A 23,534-nucleotide genomic window follows, 5' to 3' on the forward strand; every position below is an offset into this window, starting at 1 on the left:
TGATAATGAATTCTGGTGAACGTATATCCTGGGTGACACCAAGTGGCACATTTAGAACTATGTGAAGACATACAAGCATATACTCCTGCATCTACAAAAGAGAAACTGTACTTACTATGTGTTTTTAAATACATTTTAACACCAAGATGAATCATGCATGCTTATATTGTGTGAATTTACTTGTATGATAATATGAAGTATATTTTATTTCTGGAATAAAATGTATAACGTTCTACTTGGCCATGCCTATATGTTTTGTGTGCTTTCGAGTGTTTATGTTCTAGTTCTAAGACAGCTAAGGCAACTCCAGGGAGTCATCATCGCTATCTCGAGATGTATAAACTGGCTATGGGTCGTGTTTTACTACAATGTTCTATAAACTGTAACTGTTCACTTTCTACGGTCTCTTGACACTTGCAGCATCTAAGCCAATCCTAAACAAAAAGGCCTTTTCAAGTTAGCACTGTTTCTCACATACCTGCTACCAATAAGTAGCAAAACATGTAAACACCTTTGCCAATGATATGAATCTCACTCTTTGTGTATTAGGATTTTGTCATAATTGCCAAGTTATACTCGGTATGTGTCATCCAAATTTGCAATAGGAAAACTGACAATGAAAAACTCAGTGCATTCACCAAACAAGTTAAAGTCTGTTTCCAAGTAATGGCAAGACTAACAATGTCCAACCCTGCAACCCTCTGTGCTCTTGAGAACCGGGGACATTAAACTGAAGCCTCCATGGGATCCTGTTCACTGAGTTCCTTGACAGCAAAGACAGTGCAGCAGGGCCCAGGGTTCTGCTACTCTGAGATCAGACCTGGTTCCTCCTCCCAAGGAGATAAGGAGATGAGTCCACAGAGATATGCTGCCCTTACTCCACACCCATCAAATGTTCTACTCTTAAGCTGTAAAATGCAACACAAGAAGATTTTTTATTTGGAGCATTTATGTTATCTATACAATTTATGTTTTTAAAATATTTCAGAAGAGTGAAATTTGTGGAGTTGTTCTTTGCAGTTTTTCATTAGACTGCAAAGGAAGAGGAAAGGCATGGGTCTGGCCTCTCTAGATTTGGAATTTTTTTTCTTTTATTATTATTAATATTATTATTAAAATTTTCCACCTCCTCCCATTTCCCTCCCTTTCCTAGATTTGGAATTTAAGAGGTAAGCCACTTACAACAGATCTTTTTTGAGCACCCCTGGGCAAGTGCCAGGTGACATCTCAGAAGTGTCGACACACACAAATTTGCACAAATACACTATGTGCCCTGCTTTCTGAAATCATGGTTTGCATACTACTTGTGATATCACAAACTACTGTATTTATTGTATTTACTTTTATTCCTAGTCGGAAATCAACAAAGAAGCTTCTCATTTTATTTTTTTATCCCTTGTAATATATAGGAAGTAGAAACTATCCAGCCTAAAACGCATAGCATTTTAAAAAGATGCATTTATTTTATTTTATGTGCATGAGTATTTTGCCTGTGTGTATGTATGTGTACCATACACATGGCCCTGTCCTCAGAGTGTCAAAAGACGGTATTGGATTCCCTGGACCTCAGATTATAGACCATTGCAAACCACTAGGTGGGTACTGGCAACTGAACTCAGGTGTTCTGCAAGAGCAACATGTGCTGTTGGTCACTGATCTATCTCTCTAGCCTTAATACAGAGGGTTTTTTTGGGGGGCTGGTATTTAAATACCAGCAGAGTTGTACTTTAAGATCCGTTTTAAAGCACATGTTTTGTGTTGTCAGCTTTTCAACAACTCAGCGGTGCCGAGGCCACAGGCAAGGGAATGAGCCGACAGAGGATTGATAAATTATATTTTTCCAAGTAATCATTCTAAAGTAAATTCTTAGAGATCGTAGAAACTATTTCAAGGATCAGGTGGAATGGTTTTGTGTTGGTTGTGCCATATCTGCTCTTCCTAGGGATTGGCAGAGATGATTCCTTAACTGGGTGCTTCTGTCGGTTCAGTTATCAAACCAGACATCAAGAGAATGGGGGGAAAATAACAATACTTATGGGAAAGTATCAACCACCTCATCACAAGGAAACTAAGGACAAAGACACTGAAATAATAGAATTTGTGCAATTATGTGGAAATCACATACTGTTCATGTCTTCTGATAATCATTCCTAATCTGCCCCTGCGTCAATTTGAAACGCTTCCATTCTAGTCACAATGAGTGTGTGTGTGTGTGTGTGTGTGTGTGTGTGTGATAGTCAACTTTAAAACAGAATATTTTGATCTCTGAGTAGCCGGACTATAACCGCCAAGAAATCAACACTGGATACCTTTCTTTCATTTCCAATAATTCGTTAGAGCTTTAAAATACACGCTTTCCCGCAAAATAGGCAGTGTCTGGGTGATAAATCCATGTGAGAAAACCTAAAGTCAAAAAGGCCAAGTTCATAATGTCAGTGAAAAATCTCCAAGTTACACAAAGACCAACCTGCTTTGGCTCCTGGGAATGTTGCATTCTTCTGCACCATATAGCAAAGTTATGACGTGAGTTTTTTCTCTCTGAGATTCTCACCTCAGTACATGGATGCTAAGACCCAGGATGAGTAAACTAAGGGTGAGGCTTCATTGTTCTTACCAGGATGGTTTGAAATTATATGTTTTGTTACATCTTCAGAGATTAAAAACTGGATGTGCAAATCATTAAAAGATGTTTTTGATTCTGCTGAAATAAACGCATAACTTAAACCACATATAACTCCTAGCAATTTGGACCCATTACAGAGTTCTAGCTTCTTTTTTACGATAGTTACTAATTTAAAAAGTGTTGCTGCCATGAGCCCAAGTCTTTGACATAAAAGTTTAATTAGTAAGGGGCCCTGACATAAAAATGGAAATAGGAATACAGACAAAGCTGCAAGCTGTTAAGTCTCAAGTGTATGGTGAAGATTAAGGACAGTCACTAAAGAGCCCTGCAAAGAAGAAATGGGTAATAACTCCCTATAAAGGAAAACAGAGTTTTCAAGTTGTATTTATTTTAACTCTTGTGCGTGTGTGTGCATGTGTGTGTGTGTGCATACGCATGTGCACACATGGGCACTTATGTGCAGGTGCCAGCCACAGCTGAACTTGCAGCTAGTTGTGAGTTGATTGCCATGGGTGCTGGAACAGAGCTGATACCCTTTGCAAGAGCTTCAAAAGCTGTTAACCTCTGAACCATCTCTCTAGCCCCCGGAAGAAGAGTTTGTGACAGAAATTTGAAACAGTATTAATCTCTCCTACTTCGGGGGCCCAGCATTCCCAGTTGTTCTACCATCCCCCAAATTGGAATGTAATTTCACAAGAGTCACTTTTAGAGAATGGGTGATGGGACATTTTAATATAATCCTGGATATAGGTTTAGATTGAAAATGGGAATTGGGACCATAATTAATTATTTTGCCAAGTTTTTTAAACTCAGAAAAGGCAAAGTGATGAAAATGACATTTCATAGGGCTGCAGCCCTCTCCAAGTTCACGAGTTAAACTGGTAAAATGACAGTATCTTTTTGACAGTTGATCGGTCCCATATGTGGAATGAGTGTGGGGAATGAATACAGTTGTGGTATTGGCCCTTTCGGAAACCACTGTAATAAGAGACTGACATAAAACCAAGTGCGTATAAACACAGACTTCGGTTAGGGTGATGGCCTTATTAGCACTCTTAATACTTAATGATGAATAATAATAAGTGCCGACCTCCCCCAGCACACTCTGCTCCGTATGCGCGGTGCATCTTGCACCCATCCATCACTCTTTTAGGATAATAACACAATTCAAAGGCGTGCAATCCTCAGCAACAGTTCCCTTGGGAGGGAAGGCGGCTTTATCTGTTTTATCTCTACTTTTGTGATTGAGCCCAGGGAGGGTTTTACTTGCTTGAAGGGGGGGGGGGGAATGGCGTAGGGGTCCTGTTTATTTCCACGGATGACTTCCCCAGTTTTCACAGGCACTCAGGGACCCAGTGGGAGGAGATGGGGAGGAGTGGAGACCCTCTTCTCCGAAAACCGTAAAAGGGCCACAAAGCAAGTAAAAGGAGGGGGCAGAGAGAGAATGAGAAAGTAGTGTGTTGGAGACGTGGAGCTCAGGGCAAATAAACAAATAAATCATTCCCTGTAATTTAAGGACGAAAAGACAAGAAGTAAATAGATCACAATCCCAAATTATTTAGAGAATTCTCTGTTTTGTTGTTGTTTTTTAATCAAAACCAGAATTTTTTCTTAGGTTCATTCTGTAACTTCATATCTTGGTTCCAGGGAGCTATGCCCAGAGCAAAGATGGACAGCGCTTTGGAGGGTCAAGGAGGAGGGCGGTGATCTATAGAGGATTGGGGTGAACCGCTTCGATATACTCTGGCCAAAAAGGGCCTCGTCACCCTAGGCCACTCTAGTGCAGTTGAAGCGATCTACTTCGAGAACTCTCAGACTTCAGCCTGGGACGAGGGAGAGGGGAAGAGTGGGAACGAAGCGCGAGCGACAAAAATGAAAGGGCGCCCCAAATTCAGCAGTTTGCAAAGAGCCCGGTAAGAGCGGAACCGGTCTGAAGGCTGGCATTCCGACTCCGGAGAGTTCCCACCGCTGCGACAAGGAGAAAGGTGGCTGGGATCAGAATGTTCCCCGGGTGGGCACACAGACTGGGGAGGTCGCCACACAAGGTGGCTGCTGCGGCGGGAGGGTATCCCGACCTCCGAAGCTGCTCTGCTCTGCTGCGTAAAGTATGCGCGGGACGTAGACCACCCAGCTTAGAGAAGTTTTCTCTAAGGATGCCGCCCTGCATAGCAGAGGTCAAATGAGGAGAGAGCGCGGGGTTTCTGGGCGAGTCCCAGAAGATCCCCACCACCGCCATCACCGTCTGTGGGGAGCTTGCCTCCACGCTCCCTGCCGCGATTCCCGTCAGCTTCGCAGCCCACGCGGATGCCCCCCTCCCGACCCCGCAACACCCAGTCTGGCAAAACTAGAATAGGGTGATGGTTCTTTAACAGGGGAGGAAAGCAAAAGCCCACCCGCAGCTGGCCAAACTCAGTGTCCAGGAAGGCTAGGATAAAGCCAGCGGATCCGTGGACCCGCTCCAGTCTGACGCCGCGTGTCCAGCTCCCCAGCCCTAGAGATGTGTCTGCCCACCTAAAGCCGCTCACCGCGGCCAAGCCACAGGCGGACCGGACAAGCCCAGGGAGAGATGCCCACGTCCCTGTCCTAGGCACTTCTGGTCTCATCCATCCCTGTGTTAGGACGCATCTCAACCGGGACCCTGAACCAGACTATGAGTGCAAACGCGGTCGGACCAGATCTGTACCCGCGCAAGAAGGCGTCGGGGAAAAGAGGATTACTTTGCTCTTGCTCCTTACCTTAAAGAACTTGTTTGTTTTTCCTAGCGGGAAGAGGAAAAATTGTTTGATTTATCTCTCCCCGAGGATGTGGTGTACGGGGGAAAGTCCACGTCCCGGGATCCCACCGAGATGTCAAGCACGAGGATCCACGAACCAAGGGGGACCTGCACGCTGGGGAAGAGGCAGATGAAAAAGCAAATTCGATTGCTCAAGTATCTCAACTTTGTAGCAGGAGCTACGAACTTCCAAGCCGGGCAGAAGGCCGGCCGCACACGGCTGCAAAAGTTGCAGTAAGTAGTGCAGGCAGCGGCACCCCGCTGGAGGTCTCGGGGCAGCACGAGCTGATGCGGGCGCCCAGTGGCTGGAGGATGCTGAACCCGCCCGCGGAGCTGGCGCTGCTGGACAGGCGGGCTCGATAAGTGCCGGCGCGGGCTGCTAAGGCAGAGCCCAGCGCACCGGCGACAGAGGCGGCAGCTCTTACGCGGCTCGCTTAGCTCCGCTCTCTCGCCTCTCCGGGCAAGGAGTGCGCGCTGGCTCCGAGTGTCACTGCAGAAGCTTGAGTCTCTGCCCCTCCCAGCCTGCCCGCCTCTGCCCGCCGCCCCGCCTTCCTCTGCCCGCCGCTCCCCCTCCGTGCCTCGCGCCCTCTCTCTCGTCGCGCGCTAGCGTGCAACACACACACACACACACGTTCCCTCGCTGCCTCTCTCTCTCTCCCATACATTCCCGTCCAGCGACCAAGAGCTCCCCACACAAGACCCACGGGGGCGGGGGGGGGGCCGCACAGGACACATTGCTATCTTTAGGTCCCTGCCACAGGGGTCGGAGTGGGGGCGGGAAGGCGCGTCTGAGACCTCCGTAATGATGCACGACCTGGCCAGAGGTGCACACGGGACCGTCTTACTGTCCAGAAGCCAAGGGAACACAATGGAGAGGAACTCTGGGCTTGGTTAGGTACAGAAGGTTCAATTCAGAAGGCTGGAGGTTGGTGGAGGAAAGCTGAGCACAGAAAGCGACTCTTCACGGACTGCCTGCCCCAGCCTTCACTTGGGAGCTTTTGAGAGCCCAGCCTCTCAGGCTTGAAACTCAGCAACTATTTTAACAATTGAAAAAAACGACTCTACAGGACCAGTGAGACCGGGCAGAAATTGTAAAGTCATTAGGTTCACTAGGTAATTATGTTAAGAATTACTTAATTGGCAACCTGGCCTGAGCCTGGGCGTGTGTGGGTATTGAAAACATGGAAAACTCTTGTCTATTTCCATTGTCACCAAAGCAAAGATAAGGCGAAAGACAACCTTACTGAAATCAAGTTTAGTACTATGAGCTTTCTGTTAGATGCCTTTGAAAACCAAACATCTTTCAGTGGGTAGTCCAGTCCATCTCTCAAAGTTCTGTGGCTAGGGAGACTCCTTCCATCGGAAATGCTTCCTCGCCATGCATAGTTTTGTAAATGCCAAAAACCAAAACAACAACGACAGCAAAACTTGGAGGGTGCTCAGTGTATGTTTCAGTGCAGCACTCTGGAGGATGCGGGACCTATGGCCACATAAGGACAAGGGAGGGGAAGAGCATTCCACAAACAGCAGTGAAGAGGTCAGGAAATTGTCAGAGTACAAGGGCACCCTGGGAACAAGGAGAAGTTAGGTGTGGCTGCATTGCCGGTAGAGTGAGCACGGCCTCCCAGCTCGTGGAGACAGAACTTCTGAAGGTGACTGCTGTTTGAACAATGATTAAAGGTGTTAGGCAGATCATAAGGCTTGTGTCATCGGGTACACATCTAGAAAGGTCACTCTTTGATACCCCTTTGGAAGACAAATAGGAGTGAGTTAACAGTGGGAAGATGTCCACAAGGTGGAAGGAAGCAAAAATAGGGCTCAACCAAGGAAGCTGGGAGGCTGGGGTCATTTCAAATACATTTAGAATTTGCAGATGGGTGAGTAAGGACTTAAAGGGAGATGGAAGAAGAGGGTTTATACTGATTTTAAGTTGTTTGGGTGGCTCAAGACATGTCATGGTATCATTAACCAAGAGAAGCAATATGAGGAAATATATATGCATATATATATATATATATACATAGAACAAATAGATAGATAGATGGATGGATAGATGGATAGATAGATAGATAGATAGATAGATAGATAGATAGATAGATAGATAGATAGATAGATAGATAGATAAACATATTCTGCTTTATATGTGTGGAGTTGAGCTGCTGGTGATGTCTGAATTCAGCATTGTGTACGTTAGAGAATTAGGGAGAGGAAAGAGAGTCTGACAAAGAAAAAGATGGAGACCAGAAAGAAAGCCAAAGGCATGAGCAGAACTGGTAAAGAAAGGTGTTTGGGACTGGTCTCTACTATTGAATGCAGCAGACAAATTAATATAATCTGACTGAAGTGTGATTTCATTAAAAATAATTAGCTTAATGTGCAGACTAATCTCTAAAAAGTCTTTAAAATTTTTAATTTTTAGTGATGTGCGTGTGTCAATATGTACATAAGTATAATCCTTGAGAAGACCAGAAAAGGGTGTGAGGACTTCTAGAGACAGAGTTATTGGTAGTTAGAGCACACCCAATGTGAACAATGGGGACTGAACTCTAAGTCCTCTGCAAAAGTGGCACGCCTTCTGAACCCCTGACCACCTCTCCAGGCCCCAAGGTCATGGTGTGTGTGGTGACACTCCCCATACATATGCGACATTGCGCTCTGCCCTCAGGTGTCTTCCCACTGCCTTCTCTCTTCCTGACACTTCCTCAGTTCCTCACCCATTCTTATTACAGCTTATCCACCACCCTCTCTCTTCCCCACTTAAGACCTCTTCCTACTCTTTCATGGTTTCTTTTCTAGTTTTGTGGCCCATAAATACACACAGACACACACACACACACATAAACCCATACATATCTGCATACATATAAAGAATGTCGGATCTAGGTTCTACATGCGAAAGAAAGCAGAGTATTTATCTTTCTCAGTCTGGTTATTTTGCTTAGCATAATGATTTCCAGTTGCATCCATATTTTTCTGTAAATGTCATTATTTCATTTTTCCTTATGGCCGCATAAAATTTCATTGTACACATTTTATCCTCACATCTGTTAATAGACAACTAGGCTGTTTTTACTCCTTGGCTCTTGTGATAAGTGTATCAGTAAACATGGATATGCAAGTATTTCTGCGGTATGTTGACTCAGGATCATTTGGGTACAAACTCGAGTGGTATAGCTGGTTCTATTTAGGATTTAATTTTATTTATTTTTTTTTATCTGAATGGGTGTTTTATCTGCAAGTATGTCAAGGCATTACTTGTGTACCTTTATCCAGCCCTTACTAGTTTCAGGGTTTTGTTTTTGTTTGTTTGTCTGTTTGGTTAGTTGTTTTTTGGAGGGAGTTGTTCTGTTTTGTTTTAGGAAACTCCATACTGACTTCCATTTTATACAAGGTTACATTCTCACCAGAGATGAATAGAGTTCTTCTTTCCCAAACTCACTGCCATTTACTCTATTTTTGTTTTTTTTCATCATAGATATTCTGACTAGGGTGTGTTGGAAACTCAACACAGTCTTAATATGCATTTCCCTATGCTCAAGGATGCTAAATGTCTTTTAAAACATTTATTGTCCATTTATATTTCTTCTTTTAAGAACTGTATGTTCAGGTCGTTATCACATTTATTAACTGGATCATTTGCTTAGAGTTTTTGTGGTGTTTAGATTTTGTAGTTCCTTATGTATACTACATACTAGTTCTCTGTCTAATGTGAAGCTTGGAAAGTTCTTTTCCATTCTGTAGGTTGTTTACTTTGTTCATAAGTTTCTGTTGTGCTGAAGATTTTCTTGATTTCATTTAATCCTCTTTGTTAATTCTTGGAATTATTTTCTGTCCTATGGGAGCCCTTTACAGAAATTCCTTGCCTATATCTTGAAGTCTTGCCTCCTAGCGGTTTTAAAGTTTTGGATCTTACTTTAAAGTCTTTGTTTCATTTTGAATTGACTTTTGTGTGGGCTGCAAGATGTGGATCTAGTCTCATTCTTTTTCATGTGGAACATAATTTTCCAGTGTTGTAACGTAAACCTGTTTTTGCTCCAACGTGTGCTGTTAACATAGGTGGCTTTAACTGTGTGCATTTCCAAACCCTCTGTTATAGCGCTGATTCAGTGTCTACTACATGCCTGGATGACCTGGCATCTCTTTTGCATTGTCCACATGTGATGTATACATCTGGAAAATAGCAGAGAGAGAAAGTAAATTCATCAGAATAGAGACTTTGGTCTCATTTGTTTCCCTATCTGACGACTCGTTAGAGGAAAGAAAGTTATGAAGAATAAATTTTTGTAACATTTGTCATTTTTTTTCATCCATGAGTCACCAGGCCTAGGTTAAATGAGGTTGAGGAAAATCAGGTGGGCAGGGACACCTGAAGATACAAAAGGGAAGTCTACTACTTCTCTGAGAGTCCATTCTCACTTCGGTACTATGTAGGCAACCAAGTCTACCTGATCAATTGTATAAGATGGGTGGAGTGCTCAAACCAGCCCATATCTCAGGAATTAGTCTAAATTTTCATTAGGAAGAAAGTCCACAAGACACTAAAGTGATTTATTGATTCTGTCCCTTAAAGACAGGCCTGGGTCTATGTGAGAAAAGCTTTAAGTACTCAGTGAAGATGATTTTAGTGGAAACGCATACAAACATCCATTCTGAAAATCAGGATTTGCACTTATAAATATACTTGTTTTCCCCACAAAATGTGTCATCAAATGCTTCATTTCTCAAAAAAATAAAATCAGCGGCATTGTATTTTCATATTTCATGTGTTCTCTGTATGTTTTGAAGACTTGGGCATTATGCAATATTAAATAGAATACGCACTATTTAGCCAGCCACATTTAATTCAGTCTTGACAACTATTTGTTATAGAGCAAAATGCTCTCTGAGTATTAATGTTTTTAGAATACAAAATATTACAAGTTATGACTTGTATGTTTCATGGAACAGTATTATATATTAAGGTCCTTCTTAAGAATTTTCCTACTTTTGCCCAGATTTTACTGTGGAAACTACAAAATTTGTATTCAGTGAGTCAAAAGGTATTAGAAAATTCAGAGTGGATATTAAGTTTATTTGGGAGGACTTTTAGAACAAGTCCTGTTTCTTAGGCTCAGTCCTCCAAGTATGCCTCTGCCTCCTTCTCAGGGGAGGCTGTTTTTAAATAAGTTGTAAGATACTGACTTGCTTTTGTCCCTGTGGTGACATTGGTTCTAACAGTACCAAGACACTGGTGGGAAAATCTGCTAGCACCTGGCTGAAAGATGCAATGCCATGAAACCCTTTTCAAGGTTACTTCACTTTCATTGCCACAAAATTCAGTTACCCTTAAGAATGCTTTTGATGGAACAACAAAAATTCAGTAGTTTTTGAAATTCCAGCTCTATGTCTTTTTAATATTCCCTGTGGCAAAACAGGCAATGCACATAAACTCTTCTATTGCATACTAAAGTACACACAGTATCTATCCTGAAATGAATAGTGTGAGATGAAACTGCTCTTAGCCTGAAGTATAGACTTAAAGAATAACTAGTAAACATTCCGTGCTATTTTGATTTGTATACTGATGGACTTTCTTCAAATGAATGAAGTGCTTGTCTTCTCCAAGTTAATAAGCAGCATTTATTTTCAATGAAAACAAAATCTGAGCATTTACAGAACTCGAGTCTGTCACAGTGAACTTGATAGCTCTCTGTACTGAAATTGAGGTTATTTTGTATAACCAAATGTATCCATATTTGCAAGATTTGCATAAAACAGCGAGCCAGTATTTTCCAAGTGATGAATCATAGAATCAGCCCTGAGTTAAAGAGCCTTTCAAAGTGTGCAATAAACCACTGGGCTTGAATGTAACACAGTGTTAGAAGTCCACTGAAGTGGCTTCATGTTTTTTATATTACAATTATCAGGTTCAAGAACCCAGTCCTCACTGGGTTTTGGTGTCGCTCTTATGAAGAAGAATATCCAGATTTATTGAATAGGCTATTAAAATAGTTTTAATTTCCAATTGTATATTTGTACAAAACTAGAATTTCCTCACTGACTTTAGATGAAAGTAAACATTGCAAAGATCGCATACACATGTGATATAAGATGACAACTCTCCTATTAAGATAGGAAACAATACCCCTTTTTGTTAAATTGTTTTCTTTAGGAAAGAGGATTATTTTTCAGGGAATGCTTTTATTTAGTACCTTTTTTTGGTTTTTTTGAGACAGGGTTTCCCTATAGTTTTGAAGCCTGTCCTGGAACTACCTCTTGTAGACCAGACTGGCCTCGAACTCACAGAGATCCACTTTTTCTGCCTCCCAAGTGCTGGGATTAAAGGCATGCACCACCACCACCCAGCTTATTTAGTATATCTTAAGTTTATTGTAGTTATTTTGTAATGAATATTTTAAAATGTGTGTCTTTATTCATAAAATATAGAATATTGATTAAAAAAAGCTCCTTGGGGTCCTCTATCATATTAGCTGATGTAAGAACCACTGTAAAGTGAAAAAGGCAACATCATATGAAACAGTCACAAAAATGGACTGAAAGATCTTCAAGGCTTAGACATCATCATCTCCACTGTAATTACATATTTGTTACCCACCTACTAAATGTAAGTATGTCCTTTGGTATGCAGACATATTTCTTTATAATGTAACAGTTGACATTCTTCTTGGGCAGGGGGCAGTCAAGACAACCGATTGAAGCTATCGTCCAAACTGCGAAGCTTAGATGATATAGAATCTTATTCCTGGCCTTGTTGGCAGAGGGCAGTCCTGTTTGTGCATTCTCTTTCCTTCTCCCCCCTTCATGCACTGTCTCCCCATGCACAGCAGGGGTTGTCACTCTGTTCTCTGAAGACTGTCAGACTCAGTGAAGATCTGATCACTCTGACACAGGTATCCAATGCAAAGGTGCACCAAGTTTCAGCCACCATCCATGCTGCCTGAGGACGTTCAGCCAGCTTCACAGATCCTGCTCTTACAATATGCAACTGAGCTGGGAGTGAAAGAATGAAGCAGGTCCTTTCCTTGAGGAACCTGCAGTCTAGTAGAGATGTATGTAATTTGCATGAAGTACAAAAAATAATAAGGTGCTGTGCAAATTTAGGGAAAGCTTGGGAGGATGGAATCCTGGGTGGAAACCTGGAAAGATTGTTAGAGAAAGTAACCTTTGGGGGTGCAGGAATAGCTCAGTGGTAGAGCACTTACCTACCATGTTCAAATCAGGGGCCTGATCTCCAGCAGCACCATCCAAATGTCCCACTCCCAAAATTTGAGTAGAAATATAAAGATGGCTCTGTGGCCATGGGTGCAAGGATTAGAACAAGAAACAACATAGAATATATGGATAATAATATATTCCATTGAATCTTAATTTGATTAGAATGTTTTTAAACCCTGTAGTATGTTCAATTATATTTAATTTAAATCGGAATGCTATGATCTCATATAAAGATTAATTGTATTAAAAACAAAAATTAAAATTTTTATTTAAAACCTCAAATATAGTCTTCACTGATTCCAGGAGTAATTTAGTATCCCATACAGAAATTTTAATTATTTTTAGGTACTGAGCTTAGTACTTGTGCAAAGTACTTGGTGCATAGAAATCTAAAAACAATATTTTATTCAGAAATTTGTAAAATGATATTAGAGATATATTATTTCATCCCTTCAGACATCTAATAAATATGTATTAAGTGTCTATTACCTTACAGAATCTAGAACATATGATTCAAAAGATAAATATCACCCATCTTCAGAGAGCACACTGCAGAACAGGCAGGCTAGCTGACTTGTAACCTCTGGTCACAGCCTCAATGCTAAGTCCAAACGAATAGTAAGAAGACAGGATGTTACTTCTTCCTACTGGGAATGGTTTGAATTGGCGGGAAAAAGAGTGAGAGTATAGAAATCATAGAAGTGTCATGCTGGAAAGGTTCCTAGAGAGGAAGTAGTAAGGAACATTTGAGAGGCAGTGGATAGATTCATTTTGCTGCAATGGAATTTGTCAATGGAACACACAGAAGAAGAAATTGTTATGTAGGCTGGACACACTGGAAACACCATGCTAGAAGCTTAAGCTTCATCCTCTTGGCAATGCACAAAGACTAAATATAAAAAGCAAGAAAACAAATACTATTTTCTACACTGAAGAAGGATGCTGGTGACTTATAAAAGAGAGATCCTTTTGATTTCAAGTAATAGGTCTCTCACATAAAAGTACTGTTTGTTTCACTTCAAAGAATATACTCTCCCATTCAACCCATTTCCTGTGGACATTTTTAGTAACTGATGTATTATACTCTATCAATTACATGGTAGAAACATTTCAAGTGTTTTTTAATGTGAATCACATTTCCCAAGAGCCTTCTGTGTTCTAGAGTCCTTGATGGCACAAAGTCTAAGCCTGTGGTACCCCAGATTCTCTTCTGGTGTAGCTTTGTGTTACTCACATCAAGGCATACCGTGAGAGCCAAAGCCAGTAGACCTTCTGTGAGGCCAATGAGGATTTATATACACGCAGATAAGAGAGGAGGAAAAACGCCGTACCAGTCTAGAGCATAAAGAGGTCTGAATGAAGTGGATGGAGATTTGCTTTCCATACAAGTAGGACTCAGGGACTGTGCATCAGATAACATTTCTATAATTGAATTCATGTGCAGATGGTCTTATTTTATCCATTTTGTTTAGATGAAGCTAAGGAAGAAATATCTTTCACGTGAGAAGTTTGAGCCAAGTCCCTCAGAGTTACTTGCCAGTGATGTCATTCTGCCTTAAGGCCACACAGACACAAGGCCTACTTATTTTTAAATGTCACGTATCTGAATGGACATAAATGGAGTGGGAAAGAACACAGGCCTCTGAGCCAGAAGTCTTGGGTACCGTTTTCTATACTGCCATTCAAATAGCTTTGGGGCTGTGTGAACTTGGGAATGCCAAGTCTCTCAGAGGTGTCCTCACTCATCTGTAAAATGGGGCAATAACATTTTCTTTGTAGTAGTATTATCAGGATTGACAATGTATTTTGTCAATGTGCCAAGTCAGGTCCTCAGAAGACCCAAGGAAACACGAACACTACACTGCAAAATTCACAATCTGTATGTGGATCGTAATAAGGAACAGAGGCTTGTTCTCATCTTCTGAGCATGACTTCTCCCGACCTCACTTCTACCCAACTCCTGAGCATAACTTCTCAACCTCCTTATGCTCTATTGAAGGAAAAATTGTAGTATTTTGGGCCACTTCAAAAGAGAAAAGCCATTTTGTCTGAATAATAAATTGTAATTAAGTCCCTAGATGATTTTAGAAAAAGCATTTCTGTAACAATGGAGTCAGTTGTGATTGAAAACTGCTGGTATTCCAGGGAGAAGTCTGATTTTCTCTACTATAAATTTAGATGAATCTAGACCAAAACTCCTTCATTTCATTGGTTTAATCCTTATATGTAATTTTCTCTCCCCAGATACAAAGACTTGAATTTATCTCCTTTCCTGTTCTTGTTTTCTTTGTGCCTTTGTACATTTCTGAAGCCATGCAATGTGAACATCACTGTATTCTGTCACTTCCTGACGGTCAAGCTCAAACAGCTCAACCAAAATCCAAGGGAGTTCTGGTTCAAAGAGACTACTACAGGTAAGATATTTTCCTGCAATTAGGAAAAGAAAATGAGAATTCAAATAGGTTTGAAACTCAGATGACTCGAACTTAAATTTACTTGTGCATCTGTCAAAGGAAAGGAAAGGCATTTTGATTTGTCTGATGTGGGGGTGGGGTGGGAAGGAAAGGAAAGAAAGGAAACTTAAAACACTTCACCTCTGTGAGAAATTCACTTTCCAAGTGATGAGCAAGTTGTGCTAAATACAGAGTGTCATTCACAAAGTAAAGGCAAACTGATATCTGATCAACTCTGGGCAGAGTTTTCAATACCGGATGTGAATGTTCTTGAAGAAGGAGGTCATACATATACTCCAGCCATGCCTCAAATCCAGACATAACTTCGGGACTGCAGCAATGTGACTCCCTTCCTCATTTTGCCAACATATACATTCGTGAATCTATTTTCTGCTTATCTTTACTTCAAGACAAGGCATAAAAGTAGTGAATGTAGGGGAAGCCCCAGCCAATCACCTTGCTTGTAGGGCGGGGCCCCCTGAGGATATTTTTATTAATAAATATTGCTGGTGTGCCCCCCCTCGCCCCTTCTGCTTTCCTGTTCTCCGCAGGAACCTCGGGTTCTGTAAGTCTTTCCTAATTAAAGCTGAATATTTTATTATAATTTCTGTCTGCCTTCATTTACGCCGCTACAAGTGAAAACAATCACAACACAAAGAACAATAGTACCGATGAATGATATCAGATTTATAAGCGGAAAAGAGGGGGGAGGATGGATGAAAAGGAAATAGTAATTAAGAACTAAAAATTGTCATGAGAAAATAAAAACAGGTAGGTGAAATCATTAGCAGCACTAAGGATGAACAAGCAAGATTCTGGAGTAGAGGAAGTAGAAATGAAGCAAAAATGGTCTCGAATAGGTAGATATTGCTAAGGAAAATGTTAAGTCTGGCCCCACCTCTTCAGGCCAGGTATAAAGGTCAATACAAAGTGGACCAAAGAACTCGCTCAACTCCTCAGGGAAACATTTCAAGACATTGGCACAGGCAAGAGCTTTCTGAGTGGGACTCTAAAAAGTAGCAGGAATTGACAAATGAGATTACGCAAAATTAAAAAGGTTCTAAACAGCAATGGAAACAATTAATTGAAGAAAGAAAAAGTCTACAGAATGGAAGAAAATCTTTGACAGCTATTCGTTTGACATTGCTTTATATTTAGAATACGTAGAGAACTAAATATGAAAGGCCAAAATAACATACAATGAAATCAACGAATAAACAAATTAATATTGAATAGACATTTCTCAAAGGAAGTACATACAGCCATTAAATATGTGAAAAGATGATCAACATGTTCATCCATCAGAGAAATGCAAATTAAAACTGCTTTGAGGTTTCATCTCACCCCAGTCAGAACAGATCATCAACAACATCCAACTAACAAGTCCAAGATAAAACAATGCACCACAGGTAGTGCTGCCAAAAGGGGTCACAGATTGGGAAAAGTGGGGAGTAGTGGGAAAGATTGGTATAGCAGAGAGGGGGGTCCACAGAATAGAAAGTGTGAGGTGGGAGGGGGGAACACAGACATGGCAGAGAGAGGCAGGGCATAGTGAAGTGAAACCACTGTAAAACCTTTGATCACAATGCTGTAGTGACATTAGGCTCATGCTGGTGCATCAAGAAAACAAACTGCAAGCTCACAGTAACTGCAGCCACCACAGAACAAGCTAAGAGAGCCTCCGAGGATGGAAACACTAAAACTCTTAAGTCATGAGGAGTTTTTTGGTGAAAAGAGAGAAAGTAAATTGGATTGTGGATTTGAACCAAGTGGGATTTAAGCCAATTTGCCTTAAGGTAGAATTTCCCCAAGGTTGTCTGTATTTAAACACAGCGTCTACTATTACTTGTGTGATTGATTTGTTTAAGATGTAGACCCTCTCTCTATGAAATAGCTTATTTTAAGAGGAAATTAACAACCTAAACAGCAATATCAGTGTCATGTGCTGGTTGTGGTTTTTCTTTTCCTCATATGCATTAAAATAAACATTTTAAAAAATGGAATCACTTAAAATTCCCTCATGCCATTGTTTTTTTTTGTATGCATTAGAGGTGAGATGCTTGTAGGCTATGGGGAAGGTAGAACTCTTGTCTGGCTTCTGCAGTGGTGAGAAGTCTCTGAAAGAGCTAATGGAGGCAAGAAATACAGTAGAGCTATGGACAGAGTACTATGTCTGCAATGGGGGCATGGCTGGACTGAGAGGAGGGAGGCGAGGAGAAAGGTTTCTTGGATCTCCTAGAAAGCATAGACAGGATCAATTGCTTCTGCACCCTTTCTAGTCAAAGCAATTCACAAAGATGGTCTGATTCCAGACACAAGGAATTAGACTCTACCTCCAATGGAGAAACAAAAACTTTTGGGTCACATTTAATCTACCATCGCTTCCATAATCAGATGCTAAAGGCTCAGTATATATCAGCATCAGCACCATAATTAACAGGGTTCTAGTAAATTAAGATGGCATTTTTGCACTCCTTTTAAGACATACCCTACTTTACAGAATTAGGTAATGAAGAAAAATGGGGATTGCTGCAGTTTTACTCTCTGTTCAGCAGAGAATGCCAATCTCAGATCTTGCCTCACATGTCTGCACACACAACTCCTAGGCATTACCTTGTTTGTGTAAGGTAGAAGACCATACTTAGATTCTATATGGAAAGAACCAGACTAATGATCAATTTAGTTTATTTCAATCTAAATAAAACACAAAATACCTTGTTTTATTCTTAAAGATGCTCACTGGGATCAGCCACTCCAGCCATCTGAGCAGACACAATCAGTAGAGTAGTAGCTGTGCCTTAGCTACTACTTAATTTCTAAGCATACAATTAATTACTATGATAGCATTTCACTGAAAACTTCTAGTATGATATTGGCACCTCAAAAGTACAGAAATGATGGCAGTCTCAACATTCCAGTAACAAATGTTTAAGAAGCAATGGAAAGTTCCCAAGTCTACCTAAAGCAATAAAAGGTTTTATTTTTAAAACTTCATTTCTAGTTTGGAAAGGATGTTTTTCCCTGATTATGTTTTTAAAGTTTAAACATTCAAAATTCCTTTTAAAAAATTTCTCTGTACCATTTCATACACAATGTTAAGCTAATTTTATGTGCTACAACATAACTCTAACGCTCTGCCTGGTGGTCTTGAGGATGATCTCTGTATGGCATATCTCATCTTTGCTGCTCTCTGTTAAACTCTTTGAGCGAGGGGTAGTAGAGGTGGAGAACAAGGCTGGCGAAGGAAGGGCATATTTATTTATTTATTTTTTGGTTTTTCAAGACAGGGTTTCTCTGTGGTTTTGGAGCCTGTCCTGGAACTAGCTCTTGTAGACCAGGCTGGTCTCTAACTCACAGAGATCCGCCTGCCTCTGCCTCCCGAGTGCTGGGGCATATTCCTTTTCTGTTTCCTTCTTGAACCTGTTTTTCCTCCCTGCTACCATCTGCCTCTCTGTTGTGGTGGTTCTTCAGGCACTGGCAATATTTTGTAGACTACAGTTGATGGGTTTTTGTTTGTTTGTTTCTTTGTTTGTTTTCTGACATTTATTAAAAGTCTCATCACAGTTCCTCAGAGACATCAGGACCAAATGAACAGTACCCTGTTCTCAGAGGCTCAGTGTTCCTTCAAGGATTGAAGACAGCGGGAAAAGGTAAATAATGACTTAGTTTCAGAGATCAGAGCTGCACGTCACAGCGACTCCATGTGTCCATCCCTAAGCTTTGGACTCTAGACCTTTCTGTCTTCCATCCTACAAGGTGTAACTGGTTCCCTAGCTGCACCCTGTGTGGTTCTGTAGTGATCGCCTTTTACTGTTAGTGCTTGTAATAAATCAGTGGTAAAAAGCATCCTGTTTTCAAAATAGTTATGGCTCTGTCTTACTATTGAATCTTGACAAATATGTATTATTTACTATATTAAATACATTCTTAATAAGTCAAAAATAACAGTATGGAATTAAGACCTATCAGAATGCAGAAGTGAGAAAGACACATATCTGACTGATCTTCAACCAATAATGCCAAGGATATATATTGGAGAATAACTTTAATAAAAAGTATTGGAGAAATTCCTGTGGGAGAAAAAATAGATTTATGTGTTATATACTAAAAACATATAATTAAATTGATTAAAAATACAAATATAGTCTTAAAACTTTTATAGATTCATTTATTTTTATTTTATGTGTATAGGTGTTTTGCCTGTGCATCCCCTGCATGCAACGTCCACAGAGGCCAGAAGAGTAGGGGAGACGCTGCAACTTGAGTTTCACATGGGTATTAGCTGCTATGTAGGTGCTGGAAATTGAACCTGGGTCCTCTAGAAGAGCAGCTAATGCTTTTCACTGCTTAGCCATATGTTCATACCTTGAAACTTTAATAGCACTGTAAAAATACTAAGGGAAATATTTTGATACTGATATGATTAGTAATTTGGGGGATATGGCTTCAAAACACAGGAGAAGATAGCTAAATTGAATTGTGGTAAGCTAAAAACCATTTGCATAGCAAACAACCAACAGAATAAAAACAATATATATAGGAAGAAAAAATTATAACCCATATGTCTGATAAGCAATAATTCCTCAAAATATGTCAGGATCTCAAAAATCTCACTTGCAAGAAAATATGTGACCCTATTAAATGTGGGCAAGGAACTTGACATTTCTCAAAGGGCTGAGGGCATAAATGATTAACAGAAAGAGTGTTCAACAGCATTTATCATGTCATTCAAGTCCAAGCTCAAGAAGATACAATATTACACTTTTAAAAATAGCTATTGTGGAAAACAAACAGTATTTACCAATGGCAAAAACATAAGACAAAGGGACCCTATGTATTTTAGCACTACCCCATTTGTAGAATCACTTTGTGCAATAGACAAGACATGGCATCAAGACACAAATGAAGAAAATGTGAACATACATGCAAAAACACACCACAATGAAGACATAAAAGAGAAGTCAAGCCTGTCATTCACAACAGATGAATGACCCTCTGTTGCCACTTTAATTGGCTGCCTAAACCTGGGAAAGTGGGTCTAAAACTGAGGCAGAATAAACTCTCATGCAACAGCCAACTTTATTCAGAGCATCAGACAATATTTACTCCCAGCACTAGGGAGGCAGAAACAGTCATATCGTTGTGAATTTGAGGCCAGTTCGGTCTACAAAGGGAGTTTCAGGACAGAGCTGTTACACAGAAACCCTGTCTCAAAAACAAAACAAAATTATAACCGAACAACAACAAAAAATCAAACAACCCCTTAAATAGTGTCACCCCAGTAAAGTATGCAATCAATCATAAAGACAAGCTGCATGTAGCAAAAACATGTTTCCCACAGAGGCACATGGATAACAAAAGTTGAAGTAAATTCATTCCAATATGCTATACCTGGGAGGAGCACAAAAACCCATTCTAAGAACAATTCTGTGATTTGAACTAACTGAGGTCATTAGACTCTTCTCTTGCTTTTCTGGAGTTTTTACAGAAGCACTCAGACTTCCCCTCACACAGCATCATTCATGAACCATATCTGACAACCCTCCAGGATATTACGCTAACTGAAAGAAGCTGTAGACAAAGAGATACATCCTGTCTGATCTCACTTCATCGAGGCATCTAAAAACACCAATTTTCAATGAGGTCAAATTCTTAATAAAAAATGCAGAATGTCTGCTGCTCAGGCTGGGATTATGGTGGGGAAGGAGAAGATGCTGGCAGAGGGTTTAGAGTTTTAGTTCAGTGCAATGAATTCAGTCTGCATTCATACCGCATGCATTGCAAATGATGATACGCAAACTTGCAAACTGCTAAGATAGTAGATCATAAATATTTTCAGTGCAAAATATGTGAGAGAATGAGCATGTAACTGAGTCTCATGTAGTGATTTCATAATGTAGAAGCATATTAGAACCCGATATTATATTCTGGATGAACTACGTTTATTTGGTAACTATACCCTATTAAAGGGAGGATGTAATTGAAAAAATCCAGAAGTGCTCTAAAATTAGATAGACTATAACTTTAAAATCACACACAACACATGAAGGTAGACTTTATAATATTGATATCTGTGGTTAATCTGCTTATTATTCTCACAAATATAAATACAGGATAAATAGGATACATATAAACCAGGAAAATATTAGACTATAATTTCAAGTAAGTTTTTTCTAACAAATATAGCAGAAAATTCATATATATAATTATATGCTAATAAGTCAAGCAAGGGCTTACAGAAGAAAAAAATTCAGGGAACTGAGGTTGAGGCCTTGCTGGTGTGTGTGGAGTGAGGGACACAGATTAGTTATGGTTCCAAGGCAATTAGATCTACCATTTTGGGCTTTTTTGGCTTAGTATTCCTGTGGGGTGCAGCAAGGGTACAGAAGAGGGTGAGTGGTACTGTGTGTATTGAATGATGTCTTTTGCAGACAGAATCCTTCCCCTTGACTGAGGGGCTCTTAATAGAAAATGCAATTGGCCATGCAAGAAGGCCAGTTGTAGGTGTTAGCCATGGGTGTCATTGGCTTCAAAGGTGCTAAGAGGGGCCTCAGGCTGGAGAAAGTTGAGGGAGCGCTCAGAGAGTTTTATGAAAAATTCCATAATAACTTGCACATAAATAGACCCATGAGAGGACAAACAAGAACATGATCACCTCTGCTGTCCCAGGAGAGCACATCCGAATGACTGAGTACTCACAGGAGAGACTTGTCTGCCATTGGATATCCATCTGCACTCCTGAAAGTTTATGCAACTTTAACATGTTATCTCCTAAAAGTAAAAGTAAACCATATGTTTAATTCATATTTGTGTTGCTTTTTACAGTTTCTAAAAGCCTTTCCAAGCCATGATGTCCTTTGGGACTAAACAAGAAACCAATGAAGCAACCACTGCAAGAACTGGGTTTTATATATATTTTGCAGATGGAGAAATTGAGGCTCAGAAAGGTCACATAACCAGTATGTTATGTTTGAAAAGGCAAAGCTTGCATCTGTCAAAGTACATTTTGCCATATCAGCCAATTCTATGCCAAAGGGTAGCACTAGATTGCTTGAGTGGCAGAATCCAGAATGTCTGTGACCAGATATCTACTTCTCTCCCTCTAGAAGGGTTTTCAGAATTATCTCCTTAAATATCTGAGACCCTTAAAAGAGCATTGAATTCCTTTAAACAAATAAGATTTAAGTTTCTAGAAAAAAAATGATCATTGACTTTCTGTTTTATATTGCAGCTCCAGATAACACTTCTTTAATTTTGTTAGTTTATAATCCCATGAAAATATATATTGAAGAACATTCATGGTTTCTTAGGAATGGAAACATGAGGGGCCAGCAAAGGATGTCTCAGTCTGTGGGGAGTGGTCAGTAAGGGCAACAGGGTGTAATGGATCAGAGAGTGTGAGTGATGAATGACTACCCACATCCTACATGGGGAATCCATTACTGTAGTGGGACATACTTTAAAACACTACCCTATTTCTTGGGTCTCCCTTGCCCTTATGAGTAAAACAGGGAAGTTGAAGAGGATGACCCTCTGCCTAGCTCTTGCTGGGTGAGGACTGTAAGTAAGCTACACTGCTGCTTTTGATTTGTATTATGTGGATGACTATTCTGGAGAGTTAAAAAGTGTACCATTTGATGTGCATCTCTAAGATGAACCACAGAGACCACTTCAGCTCCTTAATGATGAGAGTAGTTCAGCAGGGGTAAAGTGACTTCTCCAGTAGTTCAGTATAACCTATGAGAAATTATGTTTTCAATGAGTTAGGGTATGCTAACACACGTGAGCTAATGCCCGTACTTTCCTGGAGCCAATACATTTATTCTGTTACTCCTAGAAATGACTGTTGGTTATCTGAGGAAGACCTGAATGTCGAGATGTGACAATTGGCATAGATATACCGTCTCTGTACATACAAAACCAAAATGTGATGGAACTGCTCTATGTGTGTGACTTATTGACTTTCTTAGATGACATTATCTTTGTTTTACCAAAACATTGTCTTACAAAAGAATAAAACCATCTAGATAACCATGGAGCACCCTTGTTCCCAAAATTTAATAAATGTGATTACTATAAAACATTCATTACATATTATACACATGGGTCCCTACAGTCTTTTTAACATGTAATTTTTTTCTGTATATAAAAAAAGTGTGATAATAGCTAGACATGAAATAGACACAGTCTCTACAAACTAATTTATAAGCATAAAGAGAAGGAAATTGGTAAAACCAATTAAATACAGTCCACCAAGTGTGGGCCGCTTCTGGAAGGACAAAGGATGGATCTTGGACAAAGACGTAATGTTAGTTAGTATGTTGTGGAAGAAGATATGGAGGCTCAAAAGTGTGGTGAATGAGGACTTAGTCATGCTTGGCATGAACTGAGATTAAGAGTGGTCGAAACAACATATGTAAAGACCTAGGGGTAACAAAGACCACTGTAAGTTGAGGAAACTCAAGCTAAG

At 40.3% G+C, this 23,534-nt stretch overlaps 1 protein-coding gene across 1 annotated transcript in view; it reads right to left on the reverse strand.

Annotated features, from left to right (window-relative positions):
* The window catches only part of Ndnf (neuron derived neurotrophic factor), a 38,569-nt gene extending 32,720 nt beyond the window's left edge, over nt 1-5,849 (reverse strand). The window contains exon 1 of the mRNA XM_057790181.1: nt 5,359-5,849. The gene's annotated coding sequence lies outside the window, so the exon portion shown is untranslated. The remainder of the gene's footprint in view (nt 1-5,358) is intronic.
* Between the last annotated feature and the right edge of the window lie 17,685 nt (nt 5,850-23,534).

Source organism: Chionomys nivalis, chromosome 1 (assembly GCF_950005125.1).
Source record: "Chionomys nivalis chromosome 1, mChiNiv1.1, whole genome shotgun sequence".
NCBI classification, from domain to species: domain Eukaryota; kingdom Metazoa; phylum Chordata; class Mammalia; order Rodentia; family Cricetidae; genus Chionomys; species Chionomys nivalis.